Source organism: Ixodes scapularis, unplaced genomic scaffold, assembly GCF_016920785.2.
Source record: "Ixodes scapularis isolate PalLabHiFi unplaced genomic scaffold, ASM1692078v2 PGA_scaffold10__122_contigs__length_95168666, whole genome shotgun sequence".
NCBI lineage: Eukaryota > Metazoa > Arthropoda > Arachnida > Ixodida > Ixodidae > Ixodes > Ixodes scapularis.
The window spans coordinates 46281352-46305955 of NW_024609836.1; the positions used below are offsets into that span (position 1 = coordinate 46281352).

Below are 24604 nucleotides of genomic sequence, written 5' to 3' on the forward strand. Positions count from 1 at the left end.
CGTGTTCCAATCTGTACGCAGACTGTCTCTAGTACGATGTATAAGCAGTGTGGCCCCGCCCTTACAAAGTAAATATAGTCAGTCGGTGAACTAAGCTAACCAGGAGTTAGGCGCGCCAGAGGCAAACGGGTTTTATCCGTTGCCACCAGTCTAACACCAACAAAGGGGAACGGCCTGCATTTTTAAGGTTAGGATGTAATTAATGAAAGGGTGCACTTTTGCATTAATTACAAACTTCCTCAAAGCTCTCAAGACGGGATCATGAAAGTGGCGTTCTAACGTTCCATCATGCAGGAGCCACAGGCCAATAGGGCCCGTGGCTCCACTGGACGCCATATTTGAGGTCGATGTTTAGAGCGCATGCTCAGAACGAGCTCGCATTAATAGGCTGCTAAGAACGGCAATCTTGATGGTGCGGAATGCACGTTGCAAAAGAACTGGGGAAGCTCGCCGTCAGCACGCGCTTAGCAGTGGCGCACACAGCTATGGCAGCCAGTGAATACTCCCTATAGTCGTTACTTGTGAGTGCGTACTGTATCGTTCCCCTTTTTGTCAGAAATCATGGTGTAAGGCACAAAAAAACAACGGTCACAAGAGAGAAATGTCTGTATCTTTGATTTCTCTGATGTTTTTTTTTTGTATATCTTTTTTGCGCCTTACATTATAATTTTTAACGTTCACCAACTAGACCAACTACAAGTTCTTCTATAATACCCTTCTTGTTACTGTGAATTTCTTTTTCGGGGGCGGGGGGGGGGGGGGGGGGGGCGTTCTTTGAGATGACATCCAACATGAGGTTCTTACGTAACTCCACTGCGTTTCCCTGGTAACGTTCGGACGCATGTGCGTACGTTTTACATCACGCGAATATGGTTTCTTCATACGCTTGCTCGGCGTCCACACCAAATGGAGGCAAACGCGAATTCGTTTGTAAACAGCGCGTTGCTTGATACGCTTTCGTGCACAAAGTTTTGCATCATTCACATTACCGTTACGAAGTCGCCGATGGAGACTGCAGTCATCCGATTGGCTGAAGAGAGGGAACGGAGAGTGACGTCACAGTGCACGCGTTGAGAGGCCGGTGCACTTGTACAATCTCGAGGGCACGTGACATGGTGTATATAGCGAAGGTAAGACGAGGAAGGCAAAGTTGCGGGGTGTGCGGAGCGACTTGGATAAGCGACACACACTTGTGCAGAATCCTTTGCGAAAAAACAAAAGAGGCGAGGGCGCCGAGGCGCAAAAACAAAAACATCCTCGACGCACGCGCAGTAGCTTTCTCGATAACGGGCGCGCTGCCGGGTGGCTCTCCGCGGGCTTATCGGCAGCTCCCACTTTTCGCCGACCAACCGCGGCTCGAGTTGAACAGGAGGACAGAAAATAAGAATGTAAAGCGAACAAATAAACAAACCCAACGAGGGAAAGGTTAGAGTTTAGATACACATCGCTGTTTCTTGAAAATAAAAAAAAAATAGTTTGTCTCTTCGCGTTATCGTGCTGCCTGACTCCGCTTCCTTTATCGCAATTTTAGCTGTCTCTTTCCTCCGCGCGCTAGATAGGCGAAGCAAGAAAGGAACAAATTAAAGAAAGGGTAGAACTCTAAAGTGATGCCTGCATTTCTCATTTGGATAATGATTGCAAATTATACAATACTGTTGCCGCTATTATCACTGGTAACGCTTGTGGTTATGGTACGCTGCTACTACAAGGACTACAGCTGTTGCCACTTTATCACTGTCTGTAGTGGTATTATTTGTACTATGATCATTGCTATCGGTAGGACAACTTTTGTCACAGCCAGTAGTATGAGTCAACGTAAAAAAATGACTCTAGGTTTGCTTCAGCATCTCTAACTACCGACAATGTTTTTTTTGTTTTTTTTTTCATTTTCGAAAATGCTACAATTAACCATTCAGGTTGCACCATGTTCTTTTTTGGAGCGGACGGCTTTGATACACGCTGAATCAGCTGCATGTAGACAGCAATTTATTTTAGGTTTAGTGGCTGCAAGCAATGTTGAGATTTGTATCGGTCAAATAAACATTGAGCACGTTGCCTGAATAATCCCGTCACGTAAAAGCATAAATCGGCGTTCTAATAAAACCAACAAAAAACAAGTATTATTCGTAGACCGTTCTTTTTTCTTCTTTGGCGTATTGTTCTCTGATACTTTCCCAACTTGTCCCGATGTCAAAGACTTCCCAGCTATGTGTCGCGCGAGCAACAGCCGCTCGCATTTACGATCCGTTCTCCCCGAAATGCAGTCGTAGAAGTGGATAAAACAAAGGAAACAAGACACACGAGACAAACGCTAGAAAATATAGAGGCGGGCGGAAACGCATTGTTCTCAGCTGAGCCAATCCGTGCACCGGGTCTTTCTTTTCCCCACTCTTCACCCTCTCACTCTTTGTGCATCACCCTTTCCAGGAGCTGAGACAAGGGCGAAACGCGGCACGTGGAGAACACCTTGACGTGGAGAGAGAAGGAATGATAAAGAGAAAGGCTGCGTGTTCATTACATCCTGACTACAGTGACGTGTTTCCGAAACAAAGGGTAACCTATTCCAAAGGTGACCAACAAAAGAAAAAAAAAAGGAGAAGACAGTAAAACAATAAAGATACGCCTTGAAGTGATTCAGAGCAAAATTGAAGGGGGGGGGGGGGTGATATACATTTTTCTAGGCTAGGTGGCGCAAGCTACCGCCTGATAGAAAGTGTATAGCCAATACTATCCATCCATAAATTCATAAAAAAGAAGAGGGAAAAAAGATAGTCGATTTCTTAAACCTAAATACAGACAAGGGGATCGTAAGACGTGACGTTCCATCAGTTACGTACGGCATTACTGATCCGACTGTGTTTAAAAAAGAATTGTACTTGGTATTAAAAAAAAAAAAATGTGTTTGCCGTTTTCTTCTCGTTTCTTTCTTTCTCCTTCCCAAGAATTCGGGAATATTGAAGATCACTGAGTGTAATTGTAGAGCCACTATATAGGTTGTGCTTCAGGGTGACGACACTTAACCATCTTTAAAAATCATTTCTCAAAAAAAAGTCAATAGTCTAAGCATAGTTTATTTGGTGGTTCTAAGACATACCGCAAAGAGCTGAGAGTCTGTAAATAAATGATATCCAGTTCTCAAGGGAGCACAAAATTATCTCCTATTCTCATTCGCGTATGTCTTCCAACTCGTACACTCGCTGCCGCACCTTCAAGATCTCTAGAAAGACAATCTATGCAAGATTTCTAGAAAAACAATCTAAAATAAAGACACGTAAACAAAACAAAAATACGCGTAAAAGTTCGGTGCAGCGAGCAAAGGTTCTATATGCTCACGGGAGTTCATCTGGTTGTGGCATCAAAGCGTATGGCCAAAAGCACTACAATAAAAGTGCACTGATTTTACACTTTAATGACAAAAAAACGACCCTTTCAGAAAGCATACCTAACATATATGTACTAGTATATACCCGCTCTCCGCACAGACATATCAAAACTACACCGAAAATATAGTGGATGCATGCCTCAGACATCGAAAGCAAATTGCAGTCTACTCGAAATATATGTTGTACTCTTCTTGTAGTTCAAGAGTACGTTTGTTTTTAACGGGAAACTGTGGCGGTTCTGTATTTGAGGAAAAACACTTAGATCGTCTTCATTTGGCCTCCAGGATCACGAATATTGAGATTATATTTCAATTCGGTGTACGGAGACTGCAGAAGATTATGTTCAAAGTACCGCTGAAGCCCCTCCTTCTCGGAGCGTGACGTCATATTCAGAGTTCCCGGAAGCTCTGTTCTCGTGCGCATCTTCAGCGCCTATCAAGGCTATGCACGAGCACTCTCGCTATTTTCAAAAAAGGTAAAATAAAGACGACACGACTGGTGTCACTTGCAATTGCTCGCGCTGCCCATACGAGCGACACGCACTTGGCAGCCGAAAGATCTGGGTGTGACTATATAGTGCCACTAGGGTGCCTTCATGTGCGCTTTGCTTAGGGTGGAGACATCTGGCCATTTTGTCCCACACTTTTATTTTTATTTTTTGTTCAGAAGCGCGTGAAAGAGCGTGTCCCTGCACGCGTCTGTGGGACTGACTGTGCAATGGCGACATTTTGTTTTCGTCGATTTCTTTGTATTTTACCCATGAGCGCGTGCTGTCGGCATCGGGTACTTCAAAGGGTGGCATCACCCTAAACAGAAGGACATTGAGGCACCCTAAGTGCCACTAAATAACCTACAATTCAGAGTAACGACACTTGGCTAGCGTGCCTCAATGTCCTTCTGTTTAGGGTGATGCCACCCTTTGCCCGATGCCGACAGCACGCGCTCACGGGGAAAACACAAAGAAATCGACGAAAACAAAATGTCGCCATAGCACAGTCAGCGCCACAAACGCGTGCAGGGACACGCTCTTTCACGCGCTTCTGAACAAAAAAGAAAAATAAGCGTGTGGGACAAAATGGCCACATGTCTCCACCCTACACTTGGCCATAATGTGGCTTAAAATCATGGTTGCCAGTTATATGAAGTTTTATCTGAAATCACAGAAAACTTTTTATGTCCTCCACAAATGTTCAAATAGGTCGCGACAAAGCAAATCAATATTACATGAGTTTCCTAACACCGAATGTAATGCTGAGGAAGTCGCACTTTTAAATCACGACGATCGCCCGTTGCGTCTGCTCAGTACAAGGACCAAAATGGCGGCGCCAACAACAATGTCGGGGAATGGAGTGCCGATACTCTAAGCGCAGCTCATTTAGTGGCTCTAGGTATGACGTAACGAATGATCGGAGGATTTTTCTGTTTTTTCGCGTTTAGTTACATCTTTGAGAAAAACGAACGTGATATTCAGATTCACAGGATAGAAATACTCTAGAATTTAGCTCTATTTTTTTTCAAAAGAATATTCAGCTTTCCTTTATTGAAGATGCAATAATAATCTTATTTTAGTGTACTGCTTTTTTTAAAATAAAACTTACCGTGAAAACGTTTCTGTGATCGTCCGCTCAGCAAGATCATTGATGCCATTGGTTTTATTTTCACTGGGTACAGGATAAACATCAGCAAACATGTACTAATACATATTATGCAGCTCGGAATGAAAGTAATTAATTTGTTTACCCGTATAAATATCAAGAAGTCTGGAAGAACTATGCTGCAATTCGATTTCCTATGGCTGCTATATTCGTCTGCAGAAGCATGGTGGACGTACCAAGAGGAATGAGAATATTCTTAAGCTTAGTGCAGAGCTGAGACTTCGAGAAGCAGGTTTGGTGCAAAGCGACTCGAACTCGGTTTTATGCAGTCGATGCGTAAACGTGGGTGATGCACTAGGTGATGGATGGATGGATGGATGAATCCGGCTGAGCCCTTGGATCGGGCGGTAGCTTACGCCACCTAGCCATTTTGTTTTACCATTTAAGCTTAGAACATTTAAATGTGAAAACTATATTCACTCCGCACTGCAAAGGAAATGAGGCTATAAAACCCCCTTGCAATCACTTAATAAGAAAAAACCTAGTTTTCTCTCGCTTTCTGCCACCATTCACTTAATCTTTGCTTGGTAATCTCTACTGTCTTGAAATCTACTCTTCCTTCGCTGTCTCTAAAACCCAATGACTTTATTAGGTCTGTGTTGTATTTGGTAGGCATAGGGTGAGGCCCTTTACAGTAGAGTATCAAGTGTTCAGCCACGGCCGCTGGATCTTCTTGTTCAGCCGTATCGTCCTCCTCCCCACAAGCAGCGCACACTGTATCCATCTCCCGGTACCTCGCTCTGTATGTTCTGGTTCGCAAAACACCCGTCCTCGCCTCAAACAACCATGAGCCTCCCCTAGAATTCTCATAAATGCATTATGGAAAGTGTGCAGCGCTGTCCGCGGCACCGAAAGAAATGTCGGGATCTGTAGCAGACAATGGAGGATACGCAGGTAACGGTGCGAGGGCAAGCAACATACAGGGCGCTATCGTAATTCGTTGCGTATCTCTTTGGAGTTTTCGCTAAAGGTCAGCTGACGCGACTGACCTCATCAGAACTTAAAATCATTCGCTCACGCGAATTGAGGAAGAATCATTATAAGGTTCGCAGCTGCCTTCTGAACTAAAGTCACACATGTCTCACGACGATTACGGGGAAACAAAGAAAGGTCACCAGCTCTGATTAATCTTTGAGCCTCGGTTGCCAGGACACTTCATAAGAAGTTCCGTGAAATAAGTTCTTTATCTTATCTCATCTCTTCCTGAGACAAAAAGTGTACGACGACATTTGCCGATATTGAAGATAAACGGGGGTAGGAAATTAAGAAGAGAAGAAAGCATGGAGCGGCAGAGTGAACTTTCCTCTTTCTTATTTTACGCATAAAACGAGCAATGGTGATAAGATCACGCATACACAGGCACACACACAAAACAATAAAGATCAATTCTTCGTCTCGTGATCCACTGTCCCAACGGTGGAGACAATGTTTCCGACCGGAGGACATTTGCGAATGAGACTCTAAATGACGATCAACGTCAAGGAACAAAAATGGTATCGGCGACATTAGAACACGCATAAATCACTAAAGCAGACAACCACTATTTCGAATATAGAGTAAATCGAAACGACAAGATCCAAGCAAACATCAATGACTAAAGCTAGAAAAAAAGCAAAAAATATACATGAAAAAAGGTTTCGGCATTACAATTTTGATTGGGACTTTCTTATTCTCCGGCGTGGACTCATTTTCTTTGCAGGAGCCTCAGCGGGTAGAATCGATGATGGGTCAGGGGAGTTCACTTAATCAAGGCAGATTTAATCTCCAAGGCATATCCGCATAGTCTGATTCCACTTGCAAATGAAGTGATGTCGCTACCGACCATGACCGTTAAGCATAATCTGCGGGACAAAACGCATCATAAAAGAATATCTTGAGAAGAAGGAGGTTTTTGTTCTCTCAATAAAAAGACGAAAGTATGAGCAGAAGTAAAAAAAGAAAAAAAGTCGATAGAGTGCATATTTGATGCGTTGCGAAAACCGAGTCGACTGATAGACATCTTTCGACCTGTGGGGGGTTCAGCGCTAAATGCGCCTCAACGAGGAGTTTGCCACACGTAAGGTTTGTGCGTACACGCTTTTGTGTTCGTCCAAGCGGTTTGTTGTCGTTCGCACACGTTGTCGAAAAAAGGAGCGCAGATAGAAAAGTGCAAGCGATAAGGACGGATTCTTTTGGCTGTTTGAGATGGGATGCATATTGCACGAGTAAATTAATAACTTAATACGGCAGTTTAGGTAGTCCCCCAGTCTTTCTTCTTGTTCGTTTTTGCTATTGATTAGCAATTTCGAGAAGCTATAGATTTGTGAACCTAAAGCCGGGTTCACACTGCTCCTACATCATACAAGAAACAGTCCGCAAACACGAGTCACTGCAACATCCGGGGTTAGAATGCCGCGTGCCCAAGTTTTTCATTGAATTCATCGCCACATACGGCATTCGGAGCCCGGATCTTGCGGTGACTCGCGTTCGAACCTGTTTGCTGACTGTCTTTTGCATGATGCGTAAGCAGTGTGACCCCGACTTAGGCTTGTTCGACAGGAAACGGTGGCGTTTGTAGGTTTATTGGGTTAAGCGTGTAGAGACCGACAGATCGTCTTAAAGTTAGGACTGTTAAAATTTGAACCCATGAGCACTAACGTTTCTCATAAGCTAAAGAAAATTTGGAACTCCGAAGTTTTTATTGGTGTGGTAGCTAAACATAAATAAATAAATAAATAAATAAATAAATAAAGCTTTAGGCAGGGGAGGAGTTATATATTCGGCGTCAAATGCATAACTTCTTGCCATCTCAACTAGAAACAAACCAATTTACACCGGTTTCAAGTTCTCTGAACGCAAAACAGTTGAGTCAATGCACTAGGTAAGTCAATTAATAGAACAAACTATGGACCCCTAAGTTAGCTGCTAGACAGAGGAGAGAAGCTTCTCTTGTGTCCTCTGTGATAGGACCACTAGGTTTTGGGACTCGGTGTAGCTTCTTGGTATCTGGCGTGTGAAAAAGCCAGACTTTAACGTAACGTAATTAGTTAATCTATCTTAAATACTTTTAGAAGTAACTTGGCATCTGAAAGATACTATAAAACTCAGTATCTACAGTACTTAGGTGTGTTTTTCAAGGGCTGAGCATACATTTCTAACATACTCAACTTGTATACAGTACTCGGTTACTATATTAAGGGGCTCTCAGTGGATCAACTTGTATACTTTTTCTTCTTCTAGCTTTCTGTAGTCACTCTTGTGCCCATCTCTTCCTTATCATCAAACAAGAGACTACAGCATGTAGGTCAAGGCGTTTTGGTTTCCAGGCAGCCAGCCAGCTGCAATGCTGAGGGTTACGTTTCGCATGCATTTTAGCGACGAGCAAACCAAAAGAAGAACGCGGTAGATGTTCACGGAAGCGTGCATCCGTGCGACCAGGCGACGTACACTCCGTTAGCTGACCCCACGGGAGGGCGGACGCCTATCTGTCCCGCGATCGTTGTCGTATTCGTAACGGCAGTCCGCTGACTGAGTTTTACCGTTCGTGAGCGCGGTTTGCCATCACACTACGTCATTGTCGTTGCCAACATCGCCGCGTCATACCCAAGCTCAGAATAAACAACGATAAACAAAAAATGAACGTAGAAGAAAATAACGGAACAAAAAAAGAGGTTCACAATTTCAACGAGAGCACCCGATCGGTCTCGTCCGGTTCGGCACCCACCGCTCGTGTGCACGCTGACCATCTGTGGTCGCGTGTCAACCCAAATATGAGAGAGTGATATTTTTTTGTTAGGTCAATGCGCGTATTGCAAGTACACAGCGGTTCTAGATGCGCGCATGTTTTGGTTTCAGTGAGACGCGAACAGGAAGTGCGTAAGAGCCGGGGAATCTCTGTCTACTCCGGTTGGACGGACGTGATCACGTGATACTTCCGTTTCTCGTCTCTTCGGATGGCGGAACTGTACTACAGAGCTGTGTAGTACAGTTCACCGATTCCATCACTGCTGCCATCCATCTGCTTTACACCGCGCCTTTTTTCTTCTTTTTCAATTGATACACGCCGTATAATACATCGCTCATAATGTAGCAGTAATGGTTATCAGTACGCAAATTGAATTTAAGTGGCAAACTCAAATTAATGGCGGGCTGCCGAACCGACAACACCTCCTACCTAGCAAGCCTGAGTTTGTATGCTTCAAACATGCAGTTTTTGTACGTCCAATGACAAGGCCGCCATACAAGAAGGAAGCACTTCCCGGACCGTGTCTGCAAGCCATCTTTTGAATGATGTATAAAGAGTGTGACCTGCGCGGCTTCAAACTCGTTGGTATGTTAAAACAACCGACTCAACGTGCCAGCTGATTCGCATCTTTACAGGTTTACCTATGGTAGAAAGGACCGAAAACCCTGCGAATGGGCGCAGCGCAGTTTAAAGCTCCAACGCGCACCTATGTTCGACCGCAGTGTCATGTTGGTTGACACTCATCGAATTATGGGCTTGGAGACTTTACGGCGGGTGGTTTTAATGACGCGCACGGTTACGACGCTGGTGCTTAGTCAGCATTTCGCGGAAACATCGGGCGACACAGGAAACACTCGTACCCTTCTGGCGGGTTAGTGACGCGTGTCGCAAAACAGAACAGAGATTGTTTTCGTCTCCTCGATTAAATGTCGGGGAGAACAGACACGTGCGAAGCCAGCACCATCTAGGACGATAAAAAAAAGTCCCTGCACTGCCATTCTGACGTAATCACAGAGAGATCGAGCGCATTGGATTCACATTGGACACGAGCCCTGCGTCAGTGACCCTCGGCGGGGCCTCGGGTCCAATCAACGCGTGGAAGAACACTGGGCGTCGGGCTCGGGTCCAATAGCTGAGTTGGCGCCATTCGATTCTGATGACGTCACGTAGAGAGAGAGAGGAGGTTGTTTACAGACTTTTATTATTCTAGATGGAGTTGGCGAGACTCAATCGACATATTATCACGCGTTACATAATAGACTTTCTTAAAAAGAAAGTAAGTGTCGTCACTTTTAACTTGCCCAAGCAACAGGTTGTTATTTACCTCAAGATGAGGGCAAGTTTTGTGTCTGTAGTTTATACGCTGGGTAAAAAATAAAAAAAATAAAAAACACTATTATTGTGTGTTTGAAACGAGTACATTTCGATATAATAACAAATGACTGATCTTTATTGCACATACAAGTATTGCAAGTCACCCCATAGAGTATCGTAATTCAATCCATAAAGCAAACTAAATAACTGCGAAGAAAGACGAGGATTCGCTCCTTGCGGAAAGACAATTAAACTCGAGAGCCACGCATCTTGGGTCGACCACAGAACTGACGAGAACTGTTTAAGATTGAGTACCGGGTGGTCTCCACAGACTAGTACATGAATACCCCTCCGAGTCAGACTGCAGCGAAATCGTAAGCAATGGCTGAACTGGAAAGAGAGCGTTTTCTGATAAATCCAAATATGCTACGCTAGAAAAAAAAAAAAAAAAAAGCAAGAAAGAATAAGCTGTGTTTAACAAAAACAAAGTACGGAAGCAAATACGCCCTTTCTTTTTTTTTTTTTTTTTGGGGGGGGGGGGGGGGGGGGGGAATCGCCAGTGGTTGGTTGAAACGCACGTGGTTCAATTTTCGAAAATCCCATCAGAGCAAATTGGCCGAGCTCCCGTTTCGCTCATTCTCCTTACATCGCCCATCGGAGAAAAAGTAGCAGCGCGGAAAACTCGCCAAGCCGCAACCGTTTTTTCACTACACCCCTCAACCACGGGAAACCGAAACCAATTAGAAAACCGTCACTCTCGTTTCCTTCTCCCTCACCTTCAAAACAGACACACACACAAAGTTCAAAGAACAAAGGAGCAACAAAAATACTCAAGAGAGCAACGACAACAAACAGACAATAACGGCACGTGCCCCTTTAACAGTCCACCTTTATCTTCTCAAAGAGCAAAAAAAAAAAAAAAGAACTTAAAACGAGTGGAAAGAAGAAAAAGAAAGGAGACTGCTTCAGGTAATACACCTACATGATTGCTCGTCCGACCGCAGCGAGGGCGGGAAACCTTTGTTGCTTCTTTATTTTGTGTGTGTGCACGTGTGTCTGCGTGCGCGTGTTCACGAAAGGCGGCAAGCTCCTCGGTTTCCGGGAAGTCTCCCTGCCCTGGGAGAGTAAGCAATCTACAGCCGCTGCGCCGACAGAATGGGGAACCCTGACCTAAGTATACTATAGGGGCATGTTTACGGGGTTTGGCCGCGGGCACCCACCCGCGATCCTAAAACAGCTCGTTTTCCCGTACCGGAAAGTAAGGACACTGAAGTGTTGTCGATGAACACGCCGTTAGATTACGACCCCTTCACTTTTCCTCAACATATTTAAATAAACACAGCGCAAAATGGACAAGGGGAACTAGTGCATGTACATGAATATACAGGAGACAAGCGCTGACCCGTCTTCTCCCTTTAGCCCTTGCCCTTTTAATTGCGCTGGGTTTATTTCAATATATGCAACCAATAAGCCACCAGTTAGTTTATTTTCATATACTTCCCAAACCTCACTCCCTTCACGTCTTAATTTTACTTCATTAATTTTGATTTGTCATTCTGTTTACGGAATATCAGTGGCCGCAAACCAAAGGAAGCAGCATGTTCATAATATAATTATACTTTTTTTTCGCACACCTCCTCTCCGTTGGTTCTCATCCCACTCTTCTCTCTTTTAGTTCTTCGCTCTCTCTCTCTTTTTCTCTCTCACTATCCTTTGGTATTTAAAAGTACACTAATAGTTTTCGCCTTTGAAATTTTTTCAGCAACAACGTTTCCACGTAGGAGCGATCCGATGAATGAAATCGCTTGAACATATGTGATTTTAGACATCCTTGATATGATATCACCGTACTTGTACCGGCGACTGTATGTGTGTGTCTGTGTGTGCACGCGAGGGGATAATAGCAAAATCAAACGTAAGATATCGCGAGCATTCATCGCGATGCCCTGCGCAGCACTGTACGCAATATTTCCAATCACGGCGTTGAAGCGTTCATTCAGGTCCCATCACAAGCTCGTTGCCGATTTCGCGAGCGTACTGTTGAGGACACAACGCCAACAGGCACTACGAAGGATGCCCACGAAACCGCTCACAATCATTTCGTCAACTATACCTAAAGACATCAGAAAAGAAGATAAACGCAGGCAAGCTGGTGAATGACCTCAATGATTCAACTCGAAAAAAAAAGTACATGCATTGCCTTTGGCTTAGACATATTTTAGTTTCGGACGGTGCGTGCCTATGACCGTTTTTTTTTAATCAATTGTTTTGAGAAAAAAGTATAAACTCAAACCGTTTTTTTTTTTAATATTTATGCATTCACTCTTTTTTTTTTTTTTCTTTATGCAATCTACTGAGGTGACCGCGTAAACTAAAAGAAAAACCTGAATGTTTAACACCTTAAAATAACCTATCATTTTTCCTCCCTGGATGTCTAAACCAAAACAGAAAAAAAAAATGGCCTAAGATTCTACAATAATTGCTCATAGGAAATCTGAAAGAACGCGCGAAAACAAAATCAGTAAGAACAGATAAGTGTACCAATAAAGAACACTAATCGCAAACGTCCCAAAAAGTCATGGTTGCTTGGCGACCCAGGTCAACCTTTCTCACTGAAACGGAACATCTCGCCTAACGAGGAGTCGTCCCCGAGAATCCTTTCAGACACAAAAAAGAGAGGGTACAGCGGTGTTCCCGTGAAAAGAGCGGGACGACCCTTTAAACAAATCCGGTCTACAAAGCTCGACGACCACAAAAGGAAGCGACGCGTAAGGTTCTTCTCCACCCAACACAACAACGCACTGGGGGCACAATCAACCGACGCGGACCACGCAGCCTGCAGGTCGCGCGCTCAGGGGGGACAGACCACACCTAAGCTGAAAGGGCGGTGGGATCTACGGGCTCGCCGGACCAATGAACCGTCTCTCTTTCATTACCTCACCCCGCCCTCTGCGCTTCGGTGTGCGCGGAAGCATGATCACGTGACTAAGGATAGCCGTACAAGAAGCCCAGCGAGTTCGTAGGTTCCACCGGGCTGTCAGCTTAGGGGGAGAACGGTGTCTAGCTCGGCGCCATTTCCTCCGAGTGGCTTTGACGGACGGACGCTCGTCGGCCGGACGTCGGCGGTATACGAACGCGGCGTCACAGAACAGGGTCCGGATGTCCCGCAAGAGGCCCACTTTGTGTCCGCTTTCCGGCCTCCTTTTTTTGTTCATTTTTGTTTTTCACGCGCCCGCGACGCCGGCGGCGTCGTTCACGCGACGCAAACGTCGGTGGACGTATACGACGCGGGACAATTTCTGCCGCCCCATCTGCGCCGCTCTTCCGCGCTTTCCTTTTTTTTCCTTTGTTTGCTTGGTTGCGTAGCCAGGATGTGGAGACGCCCTCAAAAGAACAACGCGGCGGCGCTAAAGTGTCGAGTGTTAACCTGGATTTGTTAATAATCTCGTCTCATCTGAGGTCATCAGAGTGGAAGAATCGGACACTATGGACTCTGTTGCTGGGTTGCGAAAAAGGGGTCAAGCTCCGCCCCAGAAGACTTTCTGCTCGACGTGATTGGTGGCTTCCTCCTCTCCAGCGTTCGCTCCGCTAAAGTGGAAAGAGCGGATGGCTTTGAGGGAGCAGCTTGTCTCGCTTTTCTTCACCTGCAACACACGGTATCTGGCCGCAAGTACCGCAGTTAACAGTGAGCTTCCCTTTCTCACTGAAGTCGCCTCAGCAGTCGGAGTCAAAACGACAGGTGTCGCGGAGTTGGCAAGGTGCCATGTTGATTTCACCTCTTAGTCGAGCTCAGGCACGGAGCCAGGATTTTGTTTGGGGGGGGAGGCGCCCATGACAAAATGTTGTATGAGGGGGAGAGGAGGTCCCACCAAAATGGAAGATTTCGGGGGGGGGGGGGGGGGAGGAAGGGGGCCGGGGCCCATGGGCCCCCTCCCCCCCCCCCCCCCCCCTGGACACACGCCTGGTCCATCTACGTTGTGGCGTCTTGACATGTGTACGTTGAAAACGAAAAAAAGTGTTGGCACGTTTTAACATTAAATACAGGCTGCGCCCTGCTTTTGATCCCAGTGTCCTTCAGGTCCCAGTGTACCTCAGAAAATAGAAGCTGCGTCTGAGGTCCCAGCATGCATTGTCTATCGATTTCTCAACAAACTAAAAGAATTAGGCCTAAGCTTTGACAGCCATTACTAGCATGTACCAACGGCACGCAAAAGAAGCAGGAAGATTTGTTTTAGCTTATACTATCCCCGATATAGTACAGGTACGACAAGTATGGTAATATTGAAAGCAAAGCATACCGGGGGGGGGGGGGGGGGGGGGGGGGAACTGAGAAGAAACGAAAATTTTTTTTTGACGAAATCGTGTGTTTATTTTTATAATTTGTCACGTTAACCGCCCTCAAAGTAGTTTCCATTGAAGCGAACGAAATTGTCCAAATGTGCTGTGTTTGTTGGTTTCAAAACAATTCTGGAACTCATTTAAAGTAATGGCTTTCAATTACTTCCTGGTTTTCTTTGTTTGAACTCTTGCACATCCACAAACGCTTTCCTTTCAAAGCATTTTTTTTTTTCATACCAGGGGAAGAATAACAACAAAAAAGTCACACAAGAGCGAGGTCCGGTGAAAAGGGGGAGCGGGAGGAGCGGTGTCACGCCATTTTTGTTCAAAAATTGTTGCACTGACAGGGTGGTGTGTGCTGGGGCATTGTCGTGATAGAACCACCACACACCCTTTCCCTCAAATTGGGACATTTCTGCCTCACTGAGTTGCGCTAGCGTTGCAAAACTCCCAGGTAAAACACTCGATTAACAATGTTACCAAGAGGAACAAACTCCGAGGGAACAATGCCCCTCAAATAAAAAAATCAAATCAGTAGCGTCTTGACATTTGACCTGATATGAAGTGGTATCGGTGACCGAGCGGGCTAGCGCACACCAGCTCGGAGCACGTGGAGCGAAAGCTCGCGCTGCAGAACCCAGGGATCCTGGGCTCAATCCCCACTCCTGCCCGTTTCGATCTGATGAGCATCGTACAGGCATGCGGTCGTGTATAACTACTGCGTGGTGCACGTTAAAGACCCCAGGCTAGCGGTTGTAATGCACTGGCTAAATTACTCATCTACAGTAAGTGACTAGACGCAACTTTGAAATGGCTGACCAACTTCACCCTGTATAAATATATATCCACACAACATTATTTACTTGACCTGACGCGCTTTTTTGGGGGTCGTGGCGAACTTGAACTCTTCCAATGACTTGACTGTTTCTCTATCTCAGGGTGTCGTTATGTAGCACTAGCTTTCGTCACCTGTAATGACTTTTGAAAATAAATGTGGGTCAATTTTTAGACCTTCTTTCAGCTGTTGACAAGCGTCCACTCGGGAATGTCTCTGACGAACAGTGAGAAAACGAAGCACAGATTTCGCTGGAACTCCTTTCGTGTTCAAATGCTCGGTCTAAATGCGTTGATACGTACTCCGGGACGCTCCACTCAGTTCAGAAAGTTCTTCAGTTGTTCTTCGACTGCCTGCCAAGACCAAATTCCGAATTTTCTCGATGTTTTCATCAGTTGAGGAGGTTGAGGGTCGTTCCGAACGAGGTTGGTCGTCGATCAATAATTCACCAGCCAAGAAGCAAGAAAACCACTCGTAGACCTGAGATTGCTTCACAGCATCTTCTTTGTAAGCTGTCTGAAGCACTAAGAGTTTCAACCGCAGTTTTCCCGAAAAAAAAAAAAAAAAAAAAAATTCACGGCCGCTCGCTGTTCCTTTAAGTCAGACAATGCAAGAAACGAGGAATAATTTTTAAGCGCGTGGGAAAAACGAAATTCACAACATCCCGCTAGAACTTTACCAGACGACGCCGATCGGCAAACTGACTCTGAAGGGGTGCCGCTGGGAGCTGTATGCGGCGAAAGCTGGTATACGAACGGTCCGCCCTCAAGAAATTAATTCCTGTTAATGTTGGGTCCCCCTCGTAGATACCGCATTTTCCCCACCATAGTCCGAACCCGGTGTATAATCCGCAGGGAAAGTTTACCTTAGATAGTTCGCACTTGGCATCTTTTCCGTACGTAAACAAAATATAACTCAAAGCAAACATTCACAAATGCCTGCTTTGTTAGCTAAAAAGAAAACTTGTGTAAAACATAGATCATCCCAAACATGCTCTGTCATTCTTAAAATACCTGATGTCTCGACGTAAAGAACAACCTTTAAAACAAATCGAATCGTTGGATAGTCCGCACGCGTCCACAGTCGGCACCATGTAAAATTTAAACTTTGAAACAAGTAGAATCCGCGAACAGATGCCCGAAAAATACGGTACATCGCCTTCGCTTTGCAACGAGCCCGCGGTTTTGAAACGTAATCGCTTTCATGCGACCTTCGGTACCAGGTGGGAACTCATATTAGCGGTTCTGAACCCTCGCGAGGAGTATGAGTCAAGCTCAACGCAAATAGCGCGGTTCTAAGATTGCTTCATTTGCTCGTAAGTTAGGGCCAGCTTTAGTCCTTCTGTCGTTGTTTCTTTGAGTTTATCGGGTGTCTCTTAAGCACAGCGATGCGCGGGCCTATTGCGCAACAATTGGTTCAATGACCGGCGCGGATGAAAACAGAAACGCGGTGGGTTGTTTGTCCAATTTAGCTTAAAGATATCGTGGTAACGAACCTGCTAAGGAGAGACAAAGGAGAGAGACTTTGGCGTTTGTCACTTGGAATATGTTTTGTACGGAGTTGAGACAAGCAATCAGACACGCGCGGTCGTCAGAGATAAAGAAAAGTGTGAACAACATTCGTTAACAAGTTCCAGCGAAATATACGCGCTAATAAATTCGTTAAAAAAGGAAAAAAAAAAAAGACGAAACGCTTGAAACGATTTGTTCAAACGCGTGAATGAGTACCGCAATATCAAGTCATGACCGTGCTACAAACAACTTACAAGATAAACACATGATTAACCCGGAACTTTCTCAAGTGCTAAAATCGCCAATATGACGTCTATACTCTATATTATCACAAGCTTTTAGCAGTTCCGCAACCAAATAACTTTAGAAAAAAAAACAAAAAAAAAACAGATAAGACAGCACGTAAATAACAAAAGTAACGTTGCCAATGCACGTTCATTACGACAAGACAAGAGTAAATACACCAAAAGGTTCGTAAACCTTTGAGCACCAAGATTGCTTTCGGGTTAAGGCACCCTTCCCGCCCCGTCACACTCTGCTAATGAATCATGAAAACGACAGTTTGCAGACGCTGTCCGCATGGGCGTATCAACTGGGGGGGGCAAGGGAGCGCTTGCCTCTCCCCCCCCCCCCCCCCCCCCCCCAGTTCTCAGGATGGGGGTGGCAGGGCATGTGTTTTGCCCCCCCCCCCCCCCCCCCCCCCTGAAACAGCCACTTTGCCGGCGGCGCCCAAGGGATACCAAGGGCACCGCACCTCAGTCCTGGGGGGGGGGGGGGGGGAGGGGTTTCGTTTGCCTCCCCCCCCTCCGCCCCTGAAACAGCCGCCACTGGACAGGGCAAACACATTTGCCGGCGGCGCCCAAGGGAGACTAAGGGCACCGCACCTCAGTCCTGGAGGGGAGGGGTCCGGTTTGCCCCCCCCCCCCCCACACACACACACACACAAACACACACACACACACATTCAGAAACAAGTTGGTACGCCACTGGCCTGTCCGGGTTTCTTCCTTGCAGGACGATGCTTGTTCTTACCGAAAACTGCCTGCAGACGTGCTCGAAGCACGCACCCGAACGAAGCAAGATCGCTTCCAACGTAGAAAATTCTGTCACCACGTCTGCTCGTACATTGTACGAAAAGACCCGGTGTTCGCAACAGACGCCACAGGGAGTGTTAGGGAACTGTTTTCGCACATCCGATACGGTACGACGGGCATTCCGGTACCCACTGCGCATGTGCAAGTCTTGTGCGGTATAGCACATGCGCAGTTCGTATACCGGAGAGCCCAGGATGTGATCGGACAGGACTGTCCATACAAAGAAGAAACGCGCCTCACAGACGGTGTCTGCAAACGGTTTTCTATGATTAGGGACTTTAAGCAAACCGTTACCGCGTTCCGCGTGCCGCACTACCGGAGCCCTTGAAGCATGTGTTTAAGGCTCAGGTAGTGCGGTACGCGGAACACGGTAAAAGTTTGCTAAAACTTCCCAATATTACTATTACCGGTGTGATCACGTCTTTGGCCTTCCAAGTAAGGGGAACATAGCTTCGATCGAAATTAACTCTAGAACTCGTCTTTCCGCGCTGGTGTATAGCGTGTTACATCTACAGGGGTTTACTACGGTTGATCGGATGCGATTTCATCGAAGCACGTTTTAGAGAATGGGCACATTTTATCGAAGCACGGCTTAGAGAAAGCGGAGCCTCAGTTTAGAGAAACGCCGATTATCGAAAAGGGGACGCTTTTAAAAAAAAAGCTTTCCTACTTTTTGCGTGTATCACTGGTGCGCGTGTTAAGCCATACCCCCCGCTGCGCTCCCGCCACTTCGCTGGCGGCAGTCTGCGGCGGCTTATTACAAAAATGTTAACTCACCTGATTTACCCGTACACGCCGCTTCGCGGCGGCCGAATTCGCTAAAGGGAGGCTCATCGCCATTTTCTCTAAACTGGGTTCTCTATAAAGGCATTCGGTAAACCGGGGTCGGTAAAACGGCGTTCGCTAAAACGAGCTTCTCTAAACCGGGTGCCTCCACATCTACAGGGACAACAGCCTGCCTGCTGCCTGAGCAATGTATGTTTCACGGCCCCCAAAACAAACGTACCTACGTATACGTATAATTAATTAAACTTCGTTGCGCTAGCACGGTGAATATCATAGGTGTCACGAGTATTTTTTTTAACGACTTTTCATTGCGACAGTGTGGCTTGATCGTACAAAAAATAAATAAAGGCGCTTGTCAAAATGTAAAATGAAGTATCCACTAAAGCAAAATGTTTGACATAGAGCGATCGTGTACTCTACCTACCACCTTTAACACTACTCTTCCAAAGGATCAGCTGCGTTAAAGCAATCGCGCCGTCTCGGTATACACTATTTAAAACGTTGGGTTGTGTGTATGTTTATACAGCCTAGAACTTGGTCTACCTCCAGGGGCGACGACTCTCCCAGCTGTAGATGAACAATTTAGCCAGTGCGGTATACAACCGCTAGCCTGGGGTCTTGAACGTGCACCCCGCAGTACTGATACACGACCGCACGCCGGTACGATGTTCATCCAGATCGAAACGGGCAGGGGTGGGGATGGAACCCAGGATCCTGGCTTCTGCAGCGCGGGCTTTCACTCGACGTGCTCCAAGCTGGTGTGTATTAGCGGCGAGATGTTTCGGTGGCGCCCTCGTTTGGTTACCTTTCGTGACGTCATTACCTTGTGAACAACATGTTCGATGGTGTTTGTAATGAGCATGGCGAAAGCCTGAAATCATAGCGCTCTCAAAGCAACACTGCCAACACCGTCAACATTGAAGTTCTTACATTAATCTTATTTGCGTCTATGATAAATCCTTTGCTGGCGTCATAGTCAGCACTCGGCCAATTGTGGTGGGCCGACCACAGCGACGCTTTCGATCGCTCACGTCGCCAATACACTATTTACGCGTCTTCAGCCCAGCGTGGGATCTCCTCAGCCCAGCACGCGCGTGTTCGTCGCTTCGGAAAGCGAGCAAATCACGCGCCATACGCACGAACACTGAGTAATGAATCGGTCAGGACTCAGGAGCCCCTTTTCGGAAAGGTCTACACGAAGGGTGGCTTTAAATACACTTTTAAACCTTATTTCGGTAAAGCGCTTTGCTCGAGCATGTTGGCAGTCACTGTGACCGCAAATAATATAAAATCCGGGTCAATCATGTTTGTTTTCTTAAATGATGCATGTAGCAGTGCGTATCAAGCATGAATTAGGATCATGAATTTGCTCGCACACATTAACCTGCATGGCTGACATTTTGTGATGCTCATTGCTCGTATCCTAAGTGTTTACGAAAAGGCTCGCAGTAGAACAGATAAGCAAACAGAGCGTAGGTGGCATATTTTACTAGTCCATGATTCCTTAGTAAATAACTCATAAAATGTTTGTCGAGGGGGCTGGTCAGCAATACTTGCTTAGCCGCGTGGCGTTCGGTAATCAACGCGTAATTCAAACTTCGTCAACTTCGCGAGATTAACATAATTAGCTTAACTCAAATCACAAGCTCTAAAAAATTGGATGTTCTGTTTGACTTTTGCTTTATCTAAACAGCCTAGCATGCTCGGGCCAACATTTCACTCGACACGCCAACGGAAGTCACTATTTTGTGTCCATTTTCCTCGCGCGCACACTCACCGTAATATTTGTATCCATTAAGGCGGCTAAGGTCCTATTTGTTCTTAAAAGAGCACAACAAAACACCGGGCACGGTGTTTTGGTGTGTTCAAGCTCATCAGAATAATCCTTACGGTTGAATTTAGAAATAGTCTGGTTGAAAACCATAATCGGCCACCACGTTCTTCTAAACACAGAAAATCCTGCAGTTTTCCCGAAAGAGTGCAAAATGTTTTGCGTGCTATCTCTAGGACCGCGTTTTCCCCTATGGTTCATTAAAAAATAACAACTCGCTGCCATACGCACCTTTTCACACTTGGCCGTATGGCCATGTATCACGTCGCCGCCATGTCACCAGGCGCTCGTTCGACGGACGCTGACGTCTCCTTCGATCTCTGAAGGATACCGGCGATAGAAGATGCAGGTGTTTGAGGACACAGGTCTTAGAAGACACAGTTTCTTAAGGTGACAGGTCCTAGATGACACAAGTTTTTGCGAACAGTTGCCCTAGAAGACGCAGGTTCTTGAGTACGCAGGTCCTAGAAGACGCAGATTTTTCAGGACACATATCATTGAAGACTCAAGGTCTGGAGGACACAAACCCCAGAAGGTACGGGACATGGGCCCTCCACACAGTGCCTGGTGAAAGTACACCCGCGCTGGAGTCGCGGGAGTCTCGAAGACATATACCCCCGAAGTCGTCCACCCACGTAAATGAAGCGGGCGACCGGCCTGTGTCCGGTTAGCTGGTGATCACGAGGCGCTGACGCCAAGAGGTTCCACTTATCGGAGTTCCCCCCTCATCCCCGATAGCGTCCTCTAGGTCCCCCAAGAAAGAGCATTCGGCGAAGACCGAACTGCCCGATCAGATACGCGGTAACGGCTCACAAAGCAATCGCCCAAGAATGATTTCCTATCGCTCCTGCTGATGCTTTGTTCTACGGCCGAGTCGCCTTGAGACAATAGGTGACGGGTAGGTCCCCGCAGACGACCTTGCCGTCGTGATCGAGTCGTCTTGTACCTTGAAATGAGCGACGACAGCGATCTTGGCTTGCACCGATTACGCGACGTCTTGCTCGGAGATAACAACGTCGTGCTGACGCTGCTTGCGAGACCTTTCCTTTCGGGTCGTTCAAGGAGGGGGCGTAAGATCACGTTATGTTTGCCGACGTGTCTTCCTTGCGCAATGCGGTGCTTGTGGTGTTCCTTTGTCCTTTCAGTGTTTCTTCAAATCAGCAGGCTGTTTCCGGTCGACGAGAAAAGCGCGTGCTCACCAGCTCCGCGTTTGTGTCTGTAGACCACTGGTAGCTTTTTTTCCTTGCCTTCCTTTTCCCCTAAAGGCCAAAATTTTATAGTTGTTGATTCGCCTCAATATAAGTTCGACAGATCAGTAGACACATCTGAACTAATCACTCAAATTACAAATAAATTTGTTTATTCTCGCGAAGTTACTGAAGTATAGAACTTCAGTAACTGTGAGGATGTACTGGTAAAACTGAAAACGTGACGTCAAACGTTGAAATATGAGTGTAGCACAGCGTTTTCTTGCGGATTACTAATATTTCAACAATCTAGGTGGAAAAAACACGCCAGTAAACAAAAGAAAAAAGACGCGCAAAATACTGTGTTTTTTAGACTGCCAGCTCGACTTGCAACTTTTACAGAATGGGACGTCAAGCCACTGGAGCCGCTGGAAATTTTAGATGTTGGCTTCAGTAGAACCTTCGTTTAACGTTTTCTGAATGGCTATTTTGAATTTAGAGATAATAAATAGCATACCGGGAAGAGCAAATCCTATAGTAGTCTGAAAATGCGCGTAGTTTAGATAGCTCAAAAAACTGCTACAGCTCCCCTTTGATGGGCCGTCCCCAGGGTTGCCAATGTACATGCGCCGTAGTAGCAGACGTTGCCATCCGCTTGGGGGCGCATGTGGCGGTATCGGCGCTCGGTAGACCCGTGAAGTCGGTGGTGACTCAAGGTTTTAATTTGAATACACCGTAAGTTTATCCCGCCGTCCTTTGCAACAGCAATGCAGATGTAATCGCTGATTAAAGTTTTTTTCGAAGGCCCTCAAAAACGCTTCGCGGTTTGGTCAGTAGATGGCGCTGAACAATTGCGGGGGAGACTAGATTTACCTTAAGTGAGCAGTGATAGAAGCTACTTTACTACATCGAGCGATAAGTCACAGCTTCGCAAGGTCATTGGAAGTCTTTCCCATTTCTTCTCCGATTCAATCGCGCCGAGTGAAGCCACCTCTGATTGCGTAACGCTCAATTCATTTTTATCACTCGTCAGATCGTGCACGGATCTGCAAAACGTGTCGCTACGTTCTGTGCCAGAAATATCTCTTATCAATTTAGCATACTGATAGATTGATTAGAACGGGAGCATGAACATTATACGATTAAAGTCCCTTGATACTTCTTTTACGTGTAACGACAACCAATACAAATGATAAAGCACATTCCGCTGGAACAAAATGGCGTCATTCAGTTCAAACCTCTGCTGTGCGCTGCCATTCGCTTCCTAAAACCCACACCGTCACGCAGTAGGCGCTTTAAAATGTGTCGCTACTTTTAGGAAGCTCTTATTTAGAAACTTTCTATCCAATCAGTAAGCGCGGGAGGGATAAGTAAGTAAACGCTGATTACGCGTAGACGTTGTAAATCTGGGTTGCGGTGACAGAGGGTACGAGTTGTGTTGGCGCTCAATCTCCATATTAAAATAAGTATTTAACAGGCTCTCCTGCATGCTTGCTCAAACCTGTTCGAAGTTTTGCTTACGTCGGAAATCGGAAGTTACGGTTCGTATGAACGTTTGCTGTATGGACTCCTTGGTCCAGCTGGACATGCGAAGTTAATATCTAGCACTGCTCGTTTGCAAAAACAAATAACATCATAGGTACAGTCTCCGGCGATATGAAAGACCCACTGGGAGCGCGTGGCCGAGGTGGTGGCTGGCGGGGGCGCTGCGAGCGCTCCGGGCAATTCCATTCTGCTTCGAGGGGAGGACGCTCGCTCAAGCCCAGCACAAACTGATAGGAGCGCGCTTTAGCTGAGCCCCGAGTGAGCGTCCTCCCCTTGAAGCAGAATGGAACTGCCCGGAGCGCTCGCAGCGCCCCCGCCAACCACCACCTCGGCCACGCGCTCCCAGTGGGTCTTTCATATTGCCGGAGACTGTACCATAACCTGCAAAATTAGTACCATCACCGCCAATTAGTACCATCACCACATCACCACATCATCGCCGTATAATTCATCCCTGATACTTTATCTCTATCCAAAGATAGTCAAACTTTCTGTGACATTTCAGATTAAGTGAAGAGTGCGCGTGTTCAGCTTTGATTGTCACTCCAAGTGCGCTGGAGCCCATGTGCCCATGCCTCTGACTGCATATATTGAAATATAAGGTAGTTCGTTTCACTTTATGTGGGAGCGTAACCGAATCCACAAGCAGGACAACGATGCCTCGAAGGATGCTTGCACTGCACGAGCACGCGTGCTTGGCAGGGACGCTGAGTGCCCGGAGCTCACTTTTGTAGCTTCGGCTCGCACTTGAAGTGAAACGCGACAGTCTGGCCTGAGTCCCTTCATTGATAAGGGTCGCTGCCTTCATACGCAAGAAAGAAACAAAGCCTTGGCTTCAGACACTCAGATTCGCTCGGCGTCCTTCAGTACACGAGCAGAACTGGTAGAATTACATAACCACTACTCAAGCGAAAACAAAATCATAGGCTCATTGCTTCGCGGTAGCCGTGGTGTTTTCCCGTACGTATCGTATATTCGCACCATGCAAGAGGACTCCTAGCATTGAGTTTGGAAAACGAAGCACTTACAAATTTGATTGAATGGTCTTTCAGTATTCCCAACAATACCACACCATCCACACATGCCTCACAGGTCTATATGTGCTTTAAATTTTATCACTGTTTACCTGTGGAAGTTACCACACAACACACAATACACATGAGAGGCATATGGGAGTTAATAGTAAATACGAAAAATAAGCGAGGTCGTTTCTCCGCTAACTTTAGCAGGGAAACTTTCCCCGTTAAACTTAGCGTGAAAATTTCTCGCTAAATTTAGCTCCTCGGGCACGACGACATTCAAACGATGACAGTCGCAGACGACAATCAAACCACCGCTAAAAAAAATAATAACAAATTTGATGCATGCGAAGTTTTTTGCTTTCTGATTTAGAGCACGGAT

The 24604-nt window shown here is 46.2% G+C and overlaps 1 protein-coding gene across 2 annotated transcripts in view; it reads right to left on the reverse strand.

Moving 5' to 3' along the window:
- LOC8034666 (homeobox protein prospero) overlaps window positions 1-24604 on the reverse strand; it is a 184264-nt gene that overhangs the window by 52697 nt on the left and 106963 nt on the right. Inside the window, exon 1 of one of the 2 annotated variants that reach the window (XM_029991095.3) lies at window positions 20703-21284. The exons of the other annotated variant lie outside the window; for it this stretch is intronic. The gene's annotated coding sequence lies outside the window, so the exon portion shown is untranslated. Of the gene's footprint in view, window positions 1-20702; window positions 21285-24604 lie in introns of those variants that run through there. 2 annotated transcript variants of the gene reach the window in all.